This window comes from Nothobranchius furzeri, chromosome 19 (genome assembly GCF_043380555.1).
Source record: "Nothobranchius furzeri strain GRZ-AD chromosome 19, NfurGRZ-RIMD1, whole genome shotgun sequence".
In the NCBI taxonomy this organism is placed as follows: domain Eukaryota; kingdom Metazoa; phylum Chordata; class Actinopteri; order Cyprinodontiformes; family Nothobranchiidae; genus Nothobranchius; species Nothobranchius furzeri.
In genome coordinates, this window is record NC_091759.1 from 17,488,555 (window position 1) to 17,496,054 (window position 7,500).

Here is a 7,500-nt window from a genome sequence, read left to right on the forward strand (position 1 = left end):
CTCCAGCAGCTGATGGCGGGGTGGAGGAGCTGCAGCCAGCGTCCAGCAGCTGATGGTGGGGTGGAGGAGCTGCAGCCAGCGTCCAGCAGCTGATGGTTGGGTGGAGGAGCAGCAGCCAGCCTCCAGCAGCTGATGGCGGGGTGCAGGAGCAGCAGCCAGCCTCCAGCAGCTGATGGCGGGGTGGAGGAGCTGCAGCCAGCCTCCAGCAGCCAGCCTCCAGCTAGTGATGGCGGGGTGGAGAAGCAGGCAGCCTCCATCAGCTGATGGCGGGGTGGAGGAGCAGAAGCCAGCCTCCAGCTGGTGATGGCGGGGTGCAGGAGCTGCAGGCAGCCTCCAGCAGCTGATGGCGGGGTGGAGGAGCTGCAGCCAGCCTCCAGCAGCCAGCCTCCAGCTAGTGATGGCGGGGTGGAGAAGCAGGCAGCCTCCATCAGCTGATGGCGGGGTGGAGGAGCAGAAGCCAGCCTCCAGCAGCTGATGGCGGGGTGCAGGAGGTGCAGGCAGCCTCCAGCAGCTGATGGCGGGGTGCAGGAGCAGCAGGCAGCCTCCAGCAGCTGATGGCGGGGTGCAGGAGCTGCAACCAGCCTCCAGCTGGTGATGGCGGGGTGGAGGAGCTGCAGCCAGCCTCCAGCAGCCAGCCCCCAGCAGCTGATGGCGGGGTGGAGGAGCAGAAGCCAGCCTCCAGCAGCTGATGGTGGGGTGCAGGAGCTGCAGCCAGCCTCCAGCAGCCAGCCTCCAGCTGGTGATGGCGGGGTGGAGGAGCAGCAGCAGACAGCCTCCAGCAGCCAGCCAGCCTCCAGGAGCTGATGGCGGTGTGTGGGAGCAGCAGCCAGCCTCCAGCGTTCAGCCAGCATCCATCAGCTGATGGCGGTGTGAAGGAGCTGCAGCCAGCCTCCAGCAGGTCATGGTGGGGTGGAGGAGCAGCAGCCAGCCTCCAGCAGCTGATGGCGGGTTGCAGGAGCTGCAGCCAGCCTCCAGCAAATGATGGCGGGGTGCAGGAGCTGCAGGCAGCCTCCAGCAGCTGATGGCGGGGTGCAGGAGCAGCAGGCAGCCTCCAGCTGCTGATGACGGGGTGCAGGAGCTGCAACCAGCCTCCAGCTGGTGATGGTGGGGTGGAGGAGCTGCAGCCAGCCTCGAACAGCTGATGGCAGGGTGCAGGAGCAGCAGCCAGCCTCCAGCAGCTGATGGCGGGGTGCAGGAGCAGCAGCCAGCCTCCAGCTGGTGATGGCGGGGTGAAGGAGCTGCAGCCAGCCACCAGCAGCTGATGGCGGGGTGAAGGAGCTGCAGCCAGCCACCAGCAGCTGATGGCGGGGTGGAGGAGCTGCAGCCAGCGTCCAGCAGCTGATGGTTGGGTGGTGGAGGAGCAGCAGCCAGCCTCCAGCAGCTGATGGCGGGGTGCAGGAGCAGCAGCCAGCGTCCAGCAGCTGATGGTTGGGTGGAGGAGCAGCAGCCAGCCTCCAGCAGCTGCTGGCGGGGTGCAGGAGCAGCAGCCAGCCTCCAGCAGCTGATGGCGGGGTGCAGGAGCTGCAGGCAGCCTCCAGCAGCTGATGGCGGTGTGCAGGAGCTGCAGCCAGCCTCCAGCAGCTGATGGCGGGGTGCAGGGGCTGCAGGCAGCCTCCAGCAGCTGATGGCGGGGTGCAGGAGCTGCAACCAGCCTCCAGCTGGTGATGGCGGGGTGGAGGAGCAGCAGCCAGCCTCCAGCAGCCAGCCTCCAGCTGCTGATGGCGGGGTGGAGGAACAGAAGCCTCCAGCAGCTGATGGCAGGGTGCAGGAGCAGCAGCCAGCCTCCAGCTGGTGATGGCGGGGTGGAGGAGCTGAAACCTGGGTCGGACCTGGTCTGCAGCAGGGCCCATTACCACTCAGAAGCTGATGGCAGTGTGTGTTTAGGTCCCTGCGGGGTGGATGAGCTGAAACCTGGGTCAGACTTGGTGTGCAGCAGGGCTCAGCACCCTCCAGAAGCCGATGACAGTGTGTCTTTAACTCCCTGCCTGGTGGGAGAGCTGAAAGCTGGGTCGGACCTGGTCTTTAGCAGAGCTCAGCAGCCTCCAGAAGCTGATGGCAGTGTGTGTTTCATCCCCTGCGGGGTGGGAGAGCTGAAACGTGGGTCGGACCTGGTCTGCAGCAGGGCCCATCACCATCCAGAAGCTGACGGCGGTGTGTGTTTAAGTCCCTGCGGGGTGGGAGAGCCATAACCTGGGTCGGACCTGGTCTGCAGCAGAGCTCAGCAGCCTCCAGAACCTGATGGCAGTGTGTCTTTAATCCACTGCGGGGTGCAGGAGCTGAAACCTGGGTCGGACCTGGTCTGCAGCAGGGCTCAGCAGCCAGCAGAAGGTGACGGCAGTGTGTGTTTAGTTCCCTGCGGGGTGCAGGAGCTGAAACCTGGGTCGGACCTGGTCTGCAGCAGAGCTCAGCAGCCAGCAGAAGGTGATGGCAGTGTGTGTTTAAGTCCCTGCCTGGTGGGAGAGCTGAAACCTGGGTCGGACCTGGTCTATAGAAGAGCTCAGCAGCCTCCAGAAGCTGATGGCAGTGTGTGTGTTTTGGTCCCTGCGGGGTGCAGGAGCAGGAACCCGGGTCGGACCTGGTCTATAGCGGAGCTCAGCAGCCTCCAGCAGCTGATGGCAGTGTGTGTTTAATTCCCTGCCTGGTGGGAGAGCTGTAACCCGGGTCGGACTTGGTCTGCAGCAGGGCCCATCACCATCCAGAAGCTGATGGCAGTGTGTCTTTAATTCCCTGCGGGGTGGAGGAGCAGAAACCTGGGTCGGACCTGGTCTATAGCAGAGCTCAGCAGCCTCCAGAAGCTGATGGCAGTGTGTGTTCAAGTCCCTGCGGGGTGGGAGAGCTGAAACCTGGGTCGGACCTGGTCTATAGAAGAGCTCAGCAGCCTCCAGCAGCTGATGGCAGTGTGTGTTTAAGTCCCTGCGGGGTGGGAGAGCTATATCCCGGGTCGGACCTGGTCTATAGCAGAGCTCAGCAGCCTCCAGCAGCTGATGGCAGTGTGTGTTTAAGTCCCTGCGGGGTGGGAGAGCTGAAACCTCGGTCGGACCTGGTCTATGGCAGAGCTCAGCAGCCTCCAGAAGCTGATGGCAGCGTGCCTCTAAGTCCCTGCCTGGTGGGAGAGCTGAAACCTGGGTCGGACATGGTCTGCAGCAGGGCTCGGCAGCCTCCAGCAGCTGATGGCAGTGTGTCTTTAAGTCCCTGCCTGGTGGGAGAGCTGAAACCTGGGTCGGACCTGGTCTATAGCAGAGCTCAGCAGCCTCCAGCAGCTGATGGCAGTGTGTGTTTAAGTCCCTGCCTGGTGTGAGAGCTGAAACCTGGGTCGGACCTGGTCTATAGAAGAGCTCAGCAGCCTCCAGCAGCTGATGGCAGTGTGTCTTTAAGTCACTGCCTGGTGGGAGAGCTGAAACCTGGGTCGGACCTGGTCTATAGTAGAGCTCAGCAGCCTCCAGCAGCTGATTGCAGTGTGTGTTTAAGTCCCTGCCTGGTGGGAGAGCTGATATCCGGGTCGGACCTGGTCCACAGCAGGGCCCATCACCCTCCAGAAGCTGGTGGCAGTGTGTGTTTAAGTCCCTGCGGGGTGCAGGAGCAGAAACCTGGGTGGGACCTGGTCTGCAGCAGAGCTCGGCAGCCTCCAGCAGCTGATGGCAGTGAGTGTTTAAGTCCCTGCGGGGTGGGAGAGCTATATCCCGGGTCAGACCTGGTCTAAAGCAGGGCCCATCACCCTCCAGAAGCTGGTGGCAGTGTGTGTTTAAGTCCCTGCGGGGTGGAGGAGCAGAAACCTGGGTCGGACCCGGTCTACAGCAGAGCTCAGCAGCCCCCAGAAGCTGATGGCAGTGTGTGTGTGTGTGTGTGTGTTTAAGTCTCTGCCTGGTTGGAGAGCCGATACCTGGGTCGGACCTGGTCTGCAGCAGGGCTCAGCAGCCTCCAGAAGCTGATGGCAGTGTGTCTTTCATTCCCTGCGGGGTGCAGGAGCAGAAACCTGGGTCGGACCTGGTCTATAGCGGAGCTCAGCAGCCTCCAGCAGCTGATGGCAGTGTGTGTGTTAAAGACCCTGCGGGGTGGGAGAGCTGAAACCTGGGTCGGACCTGGTCTGCAGCAGGGCTCAGCAGCCCCCAGAAGCTGATGGCTGTGTGTGTTTAAGTCCCTGCGGGGTGGGAGAGCTGAAACCTGGGTCGGACCTGGCCCGCAGCAGGGCCCATCACCCTCCAGAAGCTGATGGCGGTGTGGGTTTAAGTCCCTGCGGGGTTGAGGAGCTGAAACCTGGGTCGGACCTGGTCTGCAGCAGGGCCCATCACCATCCAGAAGCTGATGGCTGTGTGTGTTTAAGTCCCAGGGGGGTGGGAGAGCCATAACCTGGGTCGGACCTGGTCTGCAGCAGGGCTCAGCAGCCTCCAGTTGCAGATGGCAGTGTGTGTTTAGTTCCCTGCGGGGTGCAGGAGCTGAAACCTGGGTCGGACCTGGTCTATAGCAGAGCTCAGCAGCCTCCAGAAGCTGATGGCAGTGTGTCTTCAATTCCCTGCGGGGTGCAGGAGCTGATACCTGGGTCGGACCTGGTCTGCAGCAGGGCCCATCACCATCCAGACGCTGATGGCAGTGTGTGTTTAAGTCCTAGTGGGCTGCAGGAGCTGAAACCTGGGTCGGACCTGCTCTATAGTAGAGCTCAGCAGCCTCCAGAAGCTGATGGCAGTGTGTCTTTAAGTCCCTGCGGGGTGGGATAGCTGAAACCTGGGTCGGACCTGGTCTGCAGCAGGGCCCATCACCATCCAGACGCTGATGGCAGTGTGTGTTTAAGTCCTAGTGGGCTGCAGGAGCTGAAACCTGGGTCGGACCTGCTCTATAGTAGAGCTCAGCAGCCTCCAGAAGCTGATGGCAGTGTGTCTTTAAGTCCCTGCGGGGTGGGATAGCTGAAACCTGGGTCGGACCTGGTCTGCAGCAGGGCCCATCACCCTCCAGAAGCTGTTGGCAGTGTGTCTTCCATTCCTAGTGGGGCAGGGGAGCAAAGACCTGGGCAGAGGAGCGCCTGTCTGCATCCGATCCGGCCCCTCAGCAGCCCGCCGTGAGCCTTAGAGAACCCCCCCCCCCCCCAGCGGGCTCCAGGAACCGGGCCCTGCGTCGGACCCAGCTCAGTAAGGCCCTCCCTCGGGCCCTGCAGCAGGTGGCCCCGTCTATGCAGTCGAAAACCCCGCGAAAATCGGTGTAGAAACGCCCGAGAGGCGTGGTGCGGTTCCCCCGGCCGGTACCGGGTCCGGACCGGTCCGGAAGTCCACCCAGAACACTGCCTGGGGCTTCTGGGCGGCTCCCCAGGCGCAGGCAGTCGAAAACCGCGTGAAAATCGGTTCAGAATTGACAAAACGGCGACCTCGTCGCTCCAAAAACTAAGTCCAAACTAAGCCTTTCGCTTATCGCTTAACGCTTAAGGCGGTCGGCCTTATGGCCAGTAAATGAAAAGTGCCTGCGCCCCTGGAGGTTTTGGAAGGTGCGAGCGATGACCATGCTCGGGTTAGTAGGTGAGGCCATCGGAAAACCAGCGTGAGTTGGCGGGTTTGGGTGGCAATCTATTCCAGGCAGAGTCGACTATCTCTGGGCATCAATTTTGGGATTTTTCCGGCTCTGGTTCTGGGAGAAACGCAGGGGCAAAGTGCACGAGCCGCGGCCGATTTTGGTGGCCTGTCCCTGGGCACAAAGTCTGAGGAGTGTGGGCCTGGTTCTCCGAAAAATACCAGTCTGCTGGAGCTCACTCCCATGGCTCCAGGGGGCACGGCACACCCCCCGGTAGCCGACCAAAGTGCTCTACTCGGGCCAGACTCGGACCCACGACCCGGGGTGAGAACCACAACTACTGGTCATCCTTTTGACCTCCAGGGGGCGCGGCAGAGCCTCCCCAGTCCGACGCAAGTGCCCCACTTGGGCCATACTCAGACCCACGGCCCGGGGCGAGAACCACAACTACTGGTCATCCTTTAGACCTCCAGGGGGCCCGGCACAGCCTCCCTAGACCGACACAAGTGCTCCACTTGGGCTGTACTCTGACCCAAGTCCCGGTGCGAGAACCACAACTACTGGTCATCCTTTAGACCTCCAGGGGGCCCGGCACAGCCTCCCTAGGCCGACACAAGTGCTCCACTTGGGCTATACTCTGACCCAAGTCCCGGGGCGAGAACCACAACTACTGGTCATCCTTTTGACCTCATGGTCATCCTTTAGATCTCCAGGGGGCCCGGCACAGCCTCCCTAGGCCGACACAAGTGCTCCACTTGGGCTATACTCTGACCCAAGTCCCGGGGCGAGAACCACAACTACTGGTCATCCTTTAGACCTCCAGGGGGCACGGCACACCCCCCGGTAGCCGACCAAAGTGCTCTACTCGGGCCAGACTCGGACCCACGACCCGGGGTGAGAACCACAACTACTGGTCATCCTTTAGACCTCCAGGGGGCCCGGCACAGCCTCCCTAGTCCGACACAAGTGCTCCACTTGGGCTATACTCTGACCCAAGTCCCGGGGCGAGAACCACAACTACTGGTCATCCTTTAGACCTCCAGGGGGACCGGCACAGCCTCCCTAGACCGACACAAGTGCACCACTTGGGCCATACTCTGACCCAAGTCCCGGGGCGAGAACCACAACTACTGGTCATCCTTTTGACCTCATGGTCATCCTTTAGACCTCAAGGGGGCACGGCAGAGCCTCCCTAGTCCGACACAAGTGTCCCACTTGGGCTATACTATGACCCAAGTCCCGGGGCGAGAACCACAACTACTGGTCATCCTTTAGACCTCAAGGGGGCACGGCAGAGCCTCCCTAGTCCGACACAAGTGTCCCACTTGGGCCATACTCAGACCCACGGCCCGGGGCGAGAACCACAACTACTGGTCATCCTTTAGACCTCCAGGGGGCCCGGCACAGCCTCCCTAGTCCGACGCAAGTGCTCCACTTGGGCTGTACTCTGACCCAAGTCCCGGGGCGAGAACCACAACTAATGGTCATCCTTTAGACCTCCAGGGGGCACGGCACAGCCTCCCTAGTCCGACACAAGTGCTCCACTTGGGCTATACTCTGACCCAAGTCCCGGGGCGAGAACCACAACTACTGGTCATCCTTTAGACCTCCAGGGGGCACGGCAGAGCCTCCCTAGTCCGACACAAGTGTCCCACTTGGGCTATTCTCTGACCCAAGTCCCGGGGCGAGAACCACAACTACTGGTCATCCTTTAGACCTCCAGGGGGCACGACACAGCCTCCCTAGTCCGACCCAAGTGCTCCACTTGGGCTATACTATGACCCAAGTCCCGGGGCGAGAACCACAACTACTGGTCATCCTTTAGACCTCCAGGGGGCACGGCACAGCCTCCCTAGTCCGACACAAGTGCTCCACTTGGGCTATACTCTGACCCAAGTCCCGGGGCGAGAACCACAACTACTGGTCATCCTTTAGACCTCCAGGGGGCACGGCACAGCCTCCCTAGTCCGACACAAGTGCTCCACTTGGGCTATACTCTGACCCAAG